The sequence below is a fragment of the Orussus abietinus genome, unplaced genomic scaffold (genome assembly GCF_000612105.2).
Source record: "Orussus abietinus isolate OABI.00-Male unplaced genomic scaffold, Oabi_2.0 scaffold546, whole genome shotgun sequence".
In the NCBI taxonomy this organism is placed as follows: Eukaryota; Metazoa; Arthropoda; class Insecta; order Hymenoptera; family Orussidae; genus Orussus; species Orussus abietinus.
Genome location: NW_019394752.1, coordinates 4,385 through 17,833, shown reverse-complemented (window position 1 = coordinate 17,833; position 13,449 = coordinate 4,385).

The following is a 13,449-nucleotide window of genomic DNA, read 5'->3' as shown; positions in this document are numbered from 1 at the left end:
ATACAGCTACAACAAATCCGAAGATACGAGAACTTGGAAGATCTATATATGGCAAATTTAATATAATCTATATATGGCAAATTTAATATAATCTATATATAGCAAATTTTCCTCAGAAGTTTCAAGCCGTCGACAAATGAACTTACTCTAGTTCGTTTCCGCTAATGTGACTCGGTTTTACTTTCTTTTTTTAAATACCTTTTGCGCCGTTAAACGAGTTAACGCCTCTCCTGAAATGCGTCCTCTAAATGGGAGTGTGCACGACATTACTTATACGTAAAATGGAGTGCAAGTAATTTATGCAGCCGTTTTTTTTTTTTTCGCTCGTTAACGTCCAACTACGTGGGATCCGGTGGAATTGTCTGAATTTGCGCCGAGGAAGTGCAGATGGGGCTTCTTGAAAGTAAAATATTACCTAGTTACTGCGATGTTCCATAAATCTCAACATGAAAATTGAATGTACGTTTAGAAGCAACGTAGTAAACAGTTTACCTAAAGAAGGTTTCTCGGGGACGTTAAGTGGTTTGAAACTGAGGTGGATGAGCGGTTAGTTGCCACTCCGTTGGCGCGATGGCGCCACGCTCCTATCTCCACAGTTTAATTCCAGGAATAGCGAAAAGGAGGTGCGAGGTGATGCTTCGCAAAGCATATAAGAAAAAATAGAAAAATAAGCACCGTGAACTTCTTCCGCGGATTGTGACACCGAAAGTCAAAATGGAAAACCTCCTGGGTGTTTTGATTTTTGGCAACAATCGTATTCGGGGACGTAATAATAATCTTATTAGAAGAAGAAGGGAATTACGTGATGTCTCGGACCTATTTTCGTTAGAAGAAAGAGAATTTACTAGGGTGTACAGGTTAGTTTTTGTTATTGCGAGGTTATATTACATCATTAAACATTGAAGACTGTTAAATAATTCATGCTTACATGACACGATAAGAAAATTATATCGTTGCACTTCTAATTATAGTACATGTAAACATGAACGTAATACATATTTAAAAAATATAGATATACTCGGGTCCTCTTCTTTACTCTTAACGGCTTTCCATCTTCCCGCCTTTCCTGCCTATAACTCCCTACCTCTTAATAATTTTCGATTTACTTTATTTACAATATTACTAGACCGGTAGTGCTAGTGATCTCGTTCTTTCATATAGCGAATACGTAACTCGGCGAATAAACTCACATGAGATGACAGGGCGAGAAGTGAGCGCTCTCGTCAAAAATACGTAATAAACGCCCCGGTATTGGAATGGCAGTTTACCCCAGACGAGGAATACTCGGTTTTAGTGACTCCTACGAGTTACTGCCACGGTGTAAATTCGCCTTAAATTCGCCTTAAATGCGCCTTATCGCTAGAGTTCTAAATCCAGTAAGTTACGTCAGAAACGAAGAGAAATTCCCGGTAACTTATCGGCGATAAGTAGAGTTCGAACATTGAGAATTTAAGAGAACGTTAATTTTGTTACTTATACTTTAGGTTTCTTCGTTTAAATAATTTTTTTTTTCAATCAACTTCAAAGTTCAAGCTATAGAGTAATAATTACTATTAGAAAATATTGATTATAGGGTCGTATTTACCTCCAGCTAAAAATATTCACGTATCTACAACTTCACGGAAAATTCCATGCGATTTGTTTCAAACGAACTAATATTTCATTCTGCGACGAAGCGAATGGGAGGTTTTGATTGGCTACGGAGAACGTACAACGGAAATTCCCCTCTAAGATGTTTCTCTATAGCTAATCGAAACCTCTCGTTCGATCTGTTGAAAAATTCAAATTCTCATAATTTCTCGATGAAAAAGGCTTTGGAGAAATGACCGATAAGTTACCGGGAATTTCTCTTCGTTTCTGACGTAACTTACTGGATTTAGAACTCTACTTACCGCAACCCTTCTTGGGCGTCCGCGACCAAGGTGCCGCCTGTCGGCGCGCGGGCGAACCTCGTTCGTCTCGCCGGGGTGGCGGGTCTACGGAGGCCGTTGGTCCCGGGCGTACATACGATGCGCCCGCGGCGGCGCGAGCGGCCGAGAGAGCGCGCATTAGGTGCGGAGGTGGCCAGGGTTCGCGAGGCTCGACACGTTCTGCGGGTGAGTGCGCGAGTGCGCGACCGCGAGACCGAGTGCAGGAGGCCGGCCCGTTCGAGTGACCGCGACGGAAGCGCCACGGACCCCGATCGATCCGGCCCGGAAACCGACGCCGAGGGCTGACCCGGCGCGCTTCCCCAGGAGAGGAACCGCCGGCGTCGGAGCGCCCCCCCTCCAGAGGCCGGCCCTTCGCCCCGGGCCTCCGGAACGGCGACGAGGTGCTCCCGTTTAAGACGCCGCCGACCAAACTTAATATCCACGGTTCTAGACCTCGGCGAACCGACCTGCACCCGTAAGAACTCCAGGACCCCCAGAAAACTGGCATTTTCTGGGCTCCATGGATAACATTGAATATTTGGGTGTCGAAGCTCTTAGGTTCTTCGAAGCCTTTTAAACTGATTTCCTTCTCGATACTTTATTTGTCATATCGGAAGGTTTACAGCGATAGACATGCTGCGCAGTCATTTTCATTTAGCTGTCTTATTTGGATACTTGGATCTTGGATCTCTATGGCAATTTCAATCCCTGTAAACACGGAAAGATGTTTAAGGTTTCGATCTGCCTTCCGATAGAGTTTCGATTTGTTCGTTCAAAGCACTCGAGTTTTCTGTTACGAAGGATGTATTTTTGAAGATGGTCTTCTAATGCGAACCTTTCTTCGTAGCAGAAAATTGTGCACGAGTTCATGTATATTTGGTATCGTAGATTACTCGGAGGATATTCTGGTATTAAGGGAATTTTCATTGTGCGATTAAAAGGAGGCTGCATGAAAGCGAATCGAGCATTCAATGTATAGCTATGAAAAGCTCGACTTATAATTTGGTATCGTTATCTCGGATTTCATTCCGGTGAAATGTTTGTCACTATAATTAGAAACGTTCCTTAACTTCTATATACGCCGCAACTCTTTTAGTTCAATGAACGCAGGCTAAACCATGATTCAATTCGACGAAACTACTTCCTAATTCCTGTAATACTCTAAAGCGATGCAATTAACAACTACAGACTTCCTTCTAAATGTCAGCGCTAGACAAAAGTAAACCATATTTCTGTAAACAGGAGTTAACAACCTCGTTCATTGATTTGTCGAGTACTTTAAACATCGTATAAACCTGCAACTATTGGAACGCATTAAAATTAGGTTAGGAAATGGAAACCGAAAAGTCATTGTCACGACGGTAAATTCCACACTTCGCTTGACATTTCCGCTTTTAATTACGCCATTAATTGTGTTTGGGGGGGAAGAAGGGTTAGAATAATCTATGCGAAAGGTGCAGCAACCGGCGTTCCACTTCGAACGCGTGTCGCACGCGCACCGCGTAGAGGGGGCTCGGAAGCACGAGTGTCGATAAAAGCGGAAACTACTGCAGTCCGCACATCGGCCGTCGACCACTCGCCCCTCTCGGGCACGCGATTCCGCATTCGTTTCGTTTCCGTCAGACCGATCGATCGATGCGATTGGTCAAGCCGAGCCTCGCCTCCCGGCCGATGCGTTCCATCCACCATCTTTGCCCGACCACTCGGAATTGCCAATTCCTAACCTCACTTCTCTTTCGTTTTAATCGGGATCGGTGCTGCCAGATTTTACTTCAGAAAATCCGTATAACGGATGTTTATTGTTATATTAAACGGTTACTAAACATTATATATTAAACATTATATATAAACGGTATAACGAAATAGATGCGTATAAGAGAGACAAACTCGTATAGCGCCGAGCGGCGGCAAATGGTATCATTTCAAATATCAAACCTTAATCGTAAACTATAAAGCGTTTCTTTAATCTGTCTTAATCTATGGCTCTGAATTAGTTGCTTGAAACGAACTCTGACACCTAGATGAGACCAGGTTAATTAAACCGATTAATTCGGAAGTAACTGGAAGAATATTTCTAGAACGACGTATTTCAGTCTTACAATTAGTACCGAGTCTACTCTGTAGTGGCGCTGCAATCGTTTTAGCTCTATCCTGTTCTTTCTTATGGCAAACAATAACTACGTCTCCATCGTACTTCTAAATCCGGGATTTATCGAGTACAAACTCAGTAAATCCGAAGTTAAAAATCTGATTAGGCTTGGATCTTGAGTTATGACCGGATTGCTAATAAACTAATAAGCGTGCTTCAGGCCTGGTTTCTCAACTGGGATTAACTCAGGTCGTGAGAACAGGCCTTATTGTCTTCTGCGTATAGATCCTATGCAGAATTTGATTGGTCGATTCCAATGGTTACATTGGATCCTTCATGAGTAAATCTAATCAAGTTCTGTACAGGATTTGCATATATTTATTAAGCCTCCACAACCGGTATTTATTTAATACCGGATAGGGTAAGTTTGACTTTAGGTATGTTTCCACCACCTGGTTTTATCTAATACCGAACAAACTAGATGGTGGAGACGCATCGAAAGCCGGTTTTTTCCAATCTGATATTTAATAAATACCGAAAGTGGAGACATTGTAATTAAGGTGAAGTGAAACATCCTTCAAATCAGTCGATTCGAATACAACACTTTTTTTAAAGGGTATTAGACCAAACTGTCCGAAACTTTCACACATCACTCCTGATCAGCTAAGAATTGTCCTGACACATTAAAAATTTGGATTTTTCAAAACAATTTTTCAACTCAGTCCAGACCAGAACCAAAATGGCGTCGAGCTCTGATATTTATATCCTATATCCTCCTATACGTGCAAAATACGCACACATTTTTCNCAAATATTTCGGACATACACTAAGCGACTATGTGAATGTTGACATTAACCGGTGAAAGTCGACATTCTTCAGATTTCGGTGTTTCACTGTAACATATACATGAACGAGGCGCTTACATTTGCAACCTTCTGTTATCACCTCCTACAATATCAACAATTTTTCGATAGATGTTAAAACGTTTAAATTGTTAAAATCGTTTAAATCGCGATAGTTCGGAATATTAACCGCGACGATTTATCGGTGTATACACGTAAAAAAATCAACGACCATATCATCTCATCCTTTACGCCACCTGCTTTGCAATGTACAATGTATGCAAATGTATCCAGAGCCAGACTGCGTGTCTCATTTCGCGAGACACGCATTATAGTCGTGTCCTTAGTAGCACAAAGTATTTGTCCTATATTTTCTATGTATTTAACGAATATCATACATTTTGTAAATATTTAGCAGACACTTGAAATATTTGCAAAACGTTTATTTTAGAATATTATCTCTATAATATTTATATAATATTAGCTCCAAGTGTTTTATATATAAACGGTATAACGAAATAGATGCGTATAAGAGAGACAAACTCGTATAGCGCCGAGCGGCGGCAAATGGTATCATTTCAAATATCAAACCNTTGGGATATTTAGCAAAGATTAAACAAACATTACACTTTTGTTATACGGTGAAAAATAAGCATGGATCTTAGCAACCCAAAGTTACCTTATAATTACCGAGACAATAGACTCCATTCGTTATGCATAACTGTGTACACAGTTTGAGTGTATACTCAACCCTCTTACAACACGGTACTTTGAAAACACGCCTTCAGTATACCACGGTACACAAATCGCGTCAGTCCTCGTTTAAGAAATTAAATTCGGCATGACTTAAGGTGAAGTGAAACACGTCGAGGAACTTGATCGACGTCGATAAAAAAGATTTTTCTAAATGCCTACGTTGCCGACGTTCGTTTTTATATCAACAGCTGGGTCGAATTACATTGAATATTGTACCAAATGGCATACTCCACCTGTCGTTTTCGTACAATAAATATCAAGAAATCGAAGTAAAACTCCAGAAATCCTCTGGATTCTTGCTTTCTGGGGCCCTAATTGACTTCAGAGGGACCCCCTGCGCCATCTGTGATTTCCAGGTCAATTAAATTTTCACTCCGAGACCCCGTATTCCCATCGTTTTGGCATAGAAGCGCATACGACACTTTTTTTTGCTTTTATCCCGTTCAAATGCGAGTTTATCGATTACCAGAGTGTTCTAAATTGTCGTAAAACTGTCCTGACCCTTTCGTTTCTCATATCAGAGCCTTCGATAATTGCATATCGATCGAACTATGAGAGCTCGACGCCATTTTGGTTCTGGTCTGGGCTGAGTTAAACAATTTTTTCCTAAAATCCAAATTTCGAACGTGTCAGGACAATTCTTAGATGATCATGGGGCACTTTCGAACAGTTTGGTCTAATACCCTTAGAAAAAAGTGTTGTATTCGAATCGACTGATATGAGGGGGGTTTCACTTCACCTTAAGTTAAGAAAGGTGAACAGCAGAGGCCCAAGATGCTCCGGTTATTGACAGTCCTAGTTACCGACACTTCCGGCCAATGGCGAAGGCCTTTGCGCGAGTCCAATTGCTCGGGAACTGTCGATAAACCAGGTCCGTCGATTACGGGTGCGGATGGTCTATTACCGGGACATTCACCTTATTCGTCCCATTGGACGATATCGCTTAGGAATGGGGTTTGATTCCATTTCCCTCCTCGAGGCGTCTTTTCTTTCCCTCTCTTTCCTCGCCAGCGCGTTTACCCCTTTGGCATAAAATCCCGCGTAATAATGGAACCTACCGGACCCGGTGTTCCGCTTAAGTCGATTCCTGGGGGATAGGCCCTTAACCGACGTACACTTCCGGTACTTAGGGGCCCTGTAAAGCGAGAGGCGATCCTTAGCGCGCTCGTTAAAGTACGTCGAGCAACCCTTTAATATGGCCTCTTTCCGACGAGAGTTACTCCCGTCGATTTCATCGACCTACGTGCTCGTTAACAATTAAACTCGCCCTATTAAACTAATCGACTCCGGCGTTGCACCGTCGATGGACTTCCTACGTCGTTATCGCCACTTTTCCTCTGTCAACGGGTCGAAAACGACCGATAAGCTTCCTCGGGGAGACCGATATGCGCGCGAGTGAAGACATCGAGTAAGGGTCTGCGCAGACTTGGCCACGTGATTCGACCACGTGGTTTTTCAGAACTACCAATCCACCCGAGTGCAAATAATGTCCCAGAAAATTAATTTCTAAACGAGGAATCGTTAGAAATTAATTTTCTGGGACATTATTTGCATTTTACTTAAGAAAGTAGGTACAAGGCGACGAGAAGTTGCGGAGTGGGATGAAACTCGTAACTTCTCAGGACTGGTTTATGTTTCCGTCTTAAGGTGAAGTGAAACACCCTTCAAATCAGTCGAGTCGAATACAACACTTTGTTTTAAGGGTATTAGACCAAACTGTTTGAAACTTTGCCCCATGACTCGTGATCGTCTAAGAATTGTCCTGACACGTTCGAAATTTGGATTTTTGGAAAAAATGGTTTAATCCAGCCATTTTGTGAAAAATGCATATTTTTGAAAACGGCTACGCATTTCGCTAGTTTTTGGGCTACAGACACTAATTCTTTTTCGTTCATTGATCTAGCTTAAACCTGGACTGAGTTATCGTACCCACCGCACGATCATCGATTTTCGCAGCGCTCCGGTAAATCGCGTTTCAAGCCGCCATTTTTGTAAATAAAAAAAATACAAAAAAGTATTTTGTTGTTTAATAGGAGTATAATATCTTACTGTACTTTAATTTGGATAAAAACGTTTTAATTCTTAAACAAAAATTCTTGAAAAACCGTAATTTTTGGGTGGATCAAAGTGGTGTAACCCTTTAACGAAGTTTAGGTCATTGAAGCTAGCACCCCCGCTATGTCTAGAATTATGAACTTCCGGTCCATATTTATAAGTTATTTACGAGTTCTCAAAGTCCTACGAAGTTCGAAGTTCCAGGGAACTCGGAGATCGCAATATTATTTAATTAAAGGAGTTCATTGTTCCTCGATCTAAAATCTATGAGGGCTATATCTTGTTGCTTGGAATGTAACAGAATTCGTGGAGCTACTAATGCAACTAATTCGTGGAGCTACTAATGTAACTAATTCGTGGATAATTTTCTGTTAACCCTTTGAGCGCTGTCAACGCATATGTGCGTCCGACGTTTGGTCGAATATCGCTAGCACGCCCTGACGAAATTCGCCCTTACGAAAGTCGAAAGTACTTAGCACCCAAAGGGTTAAAAAAATTATCCGATTTTCCTATTTATGTAGGAAGTCCCTCTTGCAGATCCGTGTAGGGGTGGTTTTCGGTCTTAGGGGAGGGACACTAAATTCGACTATATGGTATTCAAGAAGCAGTTAGTTCCAAGAGCATTTTTGATTAATAAAATTATCCAATTGTCCTTTTTATGTGGCACCTCCTTGTAAAACCGTTTAAGGGTAGTTTTTGGTATTAGGGGTGGTGCAACGGAAATTATGTTATTGTATGTTTGGAGCACTTAATTAGCACCTAATTATAACCGCATTAATTTTCCTTTTGCACCCTTTTTTGTATACATTGTTAATGTGGTTGTTTTACCCCGTCAGGATTATTTCCCGGGGTTGAATTTGGGCTCGTTGTAGAGCCTTTGAATAGCTCATCGACCTGACGTACTTAGTTTTTTATTTTGACAATTTTTTCTGGGGAGGGGATGCTAATTTCATTGGAAGCCGGTAGCCCCGCTTAAAAAAAAAATCATTATCTCGTAAACGGTAAAAGCGCCAATTTTTTTCTTTTTGCTTTTGAGAGTTTATAAATACGGACTGGAAGTTCATCATTCTGCTTCATTACCTAAATCTAATTTGACGTGCCGGAGAATATTTTTCTGTTTAAAACGAGTCGCAGCTCCTCTCGACGAAACGTGCACCCTGCTTAATAGGGTCATTGTAACCCATCGAAGCCGTAGAATCACGGATCTACTTTATTTGCGTCCAATCCTAATCGATTTATAAGGAACGTTCGATTTACAGTAATCGTAAACCTAATGTCCGTGTTTACTTCGAATCCCGGCTTTGTGTCGTTAAAAAAAAATGTATTTAGTGTACTTGTTATCCGCGAGGCGGCGCACACTGGCGATGATGACGAAAAAGCTAACCAAAACATAAGTAATGAAATTTGAATTTTGAGATTACTGATCGTCATGCTTGATTAAGGGGCAATTTAGGCGTTTATAACGTTCGATTTACAATAATCGTAAACCTAATATCCGTGTTTACCGCGAATCCCGGCTTCGTATCGTTAAAAAAAAATTTGTTTAGTGTACGTGTTATCCGCGAGACGGCGCGCACTGGTGACGATGACGAAAAAGCTAACCAAAACATAAGTAATGAAATTTGAATTTTGGGATTACTGATCGTCATGTTTGGTAAAGGCGTTTACAAGGAACGTTCGATTTACAATAATCGTAAACCCAATGTCCGTGTTTACCGCGAACCCTGGCTTCGTATCGTTAAAAAAAAATTTGTTTAGTGTACTCGTTATCCGCGAGACGGCGCACACTGGTGACGATGACGAAAAAGCTAACCAAAACATAAGTAATGAAATTTGAATTTTGGGATTACTGATCGTCATGTTTGGTAAAGGCGTTTACAAGGAATGTTCGATTTACAATAATCGTAAACCTAATGTCCGTGTTTACCGCGAATCCCGGCTTCGTATCGTGAAAAAAAATATATACTTAGTGTACGTGTTATCCGCGAGACGGCGCACACTGGTGATGATGACGAAAAAGCTAACCAAAACATAAGTAATGAAATTTGAATTTTGGGATTACTGATCGTCATGTTTGGTAAAGGCGTTTACAAGGAACGTTCGATTTACAATAATCGTAAACCTAATGTCCGTATTTACCGCGAATCCCGGCTTCGTATCGTGAAAAAAAATGTGTTTAGTGTACTTGATATCCGCGAGACGGCGCACACTGGCAACGATGACGAAAAAACTAACCAAAAATTAAGTAATGAAATTTGAATTTTGGGATTACTTTGTATCGTTTAATAAAAATGTATTTACAAACATCCTGATGGATTTGATAACATGCTTTTAACCGCTTAAGATGAAATGAAATCCCCTTCGAATCAGTCGACTCAAATAACACCCTTTTCTTTAAGGATTTTGGATCGAACCGTCTGAAATTTTAACACGGGACTCGTGAGCACGTAGGAATTATCACTTTCACGATTAGGATTTTTAACAAAATTTTGTAAATTAGCCTAGACCAGAACCAAAATGGCTTCGAACTCTCATATTTCGATCGACATAGAAGTATCGAAGACTCTGATACATGAAATGAAAGTATCAGGACAATTGTACAACAATTTAGAACACTCTGGTATTCGGGAAACTCGAATTTGAACAGGATTAAGGCAAAGAAAGTGTCTTATGCGCTTTTAAGATAAAACGATGGATAATATGAGGTCTCGGAGAGGAAATTTAAGGTACGTAAAACTAGCACCCCCACCTTTACAAAATTCAAATTTCTTTGTCATAACATTTTGTGCTCTTTATGTGCTAATTATGTGCAACATTCGCAAATTTTATGCTAGCTCGGTTTTTGGAAAAAAAATTCAACTCGAAGAAAAATGAATTTTGTAAAGGTGGGGTTGCCAGCTTTACGCACCTGGAAATTTAGGTGACACTAAAATCCTAGATGGCGCAGGATGGCACTCTGCATTCAATTAGGTCATCAAAAACCATGAATCTGGAGTTTTACTTCGATTTCTATATATTTATTGTACAGAAACGACATATGGAGTATGCCATTTAGTACAGTACCCAACAGAACTCGGCCCAGCTGTCGATATAAACATGAACGTCTACGTGAACGTATTTATAAAAATCTTCTTTATCGACGTCGATCAAGTTCCTCAACGTTTTCACTTCACCTTAAAACTGCTACCCAAGCAAAAATGTAAAATTAGCCGAATTTAAAATCGCTCTTTACTTTTCTTTTTTTTCACAGTTACTATTTGATACTCATTGTTGGTGATGATGCATCATTCGTTTAATAACATGAACAATGAAATGTCACTTCTTGCAAGATAAGCGGTAGCTTCAATTGGAATAAGGATTTTAATCCAGGATTCGTTCCAAAGGCTCGCGCAGCCCTTTGTAAAGTGCAAAGCTACCTTTTCGTCTCGCAAAGACCCACTGCTCAAGGGGTTAATTATACTTTCGGCCGCAATCCGCGATCATGCGTATTTTCGTTGCGGGCACGGTCACGATACGTATCGTCAAGTATTTTTACCGGAGAGGCACCTACTTCCCAAAACCGTTGGACGCTCCTTCAAGGGCGGCGAGAAGTGCTTTACGCAAACAAATAAAGAAACGAATAACCAGGCAGCGGAAAAAAACCAGATCGCTGGAATTAAGATGTATATAAAGCTGGAATTGCCACTTTAGCACAATTCAATAAAATTTCTTGCAAAATTTATTGCTAATTCATTGCTATTTTATTCCTTGCTAATTAATTGCTCCTTGAAGAACCTAATTTTGAACTTCTTGCACAACCCCTACGGTGCTAGTCCAACCCCCAAGATATCACCCCAGCATGGCTACACAAAATTGCGGGAATTACGTAGCAATTAATTGCTAATTAATTGCTCATGGAAGAAACCAGACATTATTCTTCAATTTTGTGTGGCCACGCTACGGTGGTGTCTTAAGGGTTGGAGTACCGCCATAGGGGTTGTGCAAGAGCAATACATTTTTTTTTGCGCAATAAAATAGCAATAAATTAGCAATAAATTCTGCAACAAATTTTATTGAATTGTGCTAAAGTGGCAATGCCAGCTTTATGTACATGATGTATATAATGCTGGAATTGCCACTTTAGTACAATTCAATAAAATTTCTTGCAAAATTTCTTGCTAATTCATTGCTATTTTATTGCACGAGAAACAAATTTTTTGCTCTTATACTTTTCCGAAAAATGGTGGCGATGTCAGCTTTATATAAAAAGTTAGCACTGCCACGATAAAAAATAATTATTAAGTAAATGTTAATCGATGAATTATATACCAGAATTTATTGCTAATTAATTGCTCGTAGAAAAACCAAATTTCAATTTTTTTACTCACCCCTAAAGGGTGCCACCCCTAGTGATGATCGCAGGACGGAAACATGAAAAACATGGGAGAATCGAACTATTTCTTCACGTGGGAATTAATTGCTAATTAATTGCTCTGAGAAGTATCTAATTTCGAATTTTTTGCACAACCCCTAAGGTAGGCCAACGATACATGTCAATGGAAATATAAATGTTGGTACCTGAATGTTATATCAGTTAGAAGAATCTTTTTTACCACTTTTTATATCACTTTAAACAAAAATAGATTCAGACATAATATTTTTACTTTATCCCCAGAAATCCGGTCCATATCTTCCTGGGCGTAAAATTCTGGATACCTTAGATTTTTTTTATTATTCCTCGGTTTTTCTTTCAAGCATCTACGTAATAAATAAGAATTGAGGAATTTTATCCGTCGCCGTTGCTAATTTTGGAGACATGCCTGATTACGTTGCTGATTGTTCCAACTTCCGCGACTTTATCGCAATCGGTATACAAGTTGAATCCAGGAATTCATTCGTATTATCAGACTATTTTTAGATCCGCTAATCTCGTGCAACAGTTGACCGGTTACGCTGTAATGAAATGATATCAACAAAGAGAAAATATAACATTGATTTTCTAATCACCGTTTAAGGTGAAGTGAAACACGAGGAAGTTGGTCAACGTCGGTAAAGAAGATTTTTCTAAATGCCTACGTTGCCGACGTTCGTTTTTATATTGACAGCAGTGTCGAATTATATTGAGTATTGTACCAAACGGCATACTCCACCTGTCGTTTTCGTACAATAATTATAAAGAAATCGAAGTAAAACTGCAGAAATCCTCTGGATTCATGCTATCTGGGGCCCTGATTGACTGCAGAGGGACCCCCTGCGCCATCTGTGATTTCCAGGTGAATTTAATTTTCACTTCGAGACCTCGTATTACCATTGTTTTGGCATAGAAGCGCATACAACACTTTTTTTGCCTTTATCCCGTTCAAGTGCGAGTTTATCGATTACCAGTGTTCTAAATTGTCGTAAAATTGCCGTGACCCTCTCGATTCTCATATAAGAGCCTTCGATAATTGTATATCGATCGAAATATGAGAGCTCGACGCCATTTTGGTTCTGGTCTGGGCTGAGTTAAAAAACTTTTTGTAAAAATTCAAATTTTTAATGTGTCAGGATAATTTTGATGATTAGGAGTGATGTGTCAAAGTTTTGGACAGTTTGGTCTAATACCCTTAAAAAAAAGTTTTGTATTCGAATCGACTGATTTGAAGGGGGTTTCACTTCACCTTAAGTAGCTCCGCAATGCCGTGTATTTCCATCTTACGGCACCAGCTGCTTAAATAACAAGAATATGTATTAATAAAAGTGCTAAACATTATAAAAAGTACTTATAGTGACAAACATTTATTCGCACATATATATGTTACAAGTCGCAGCATCTAAC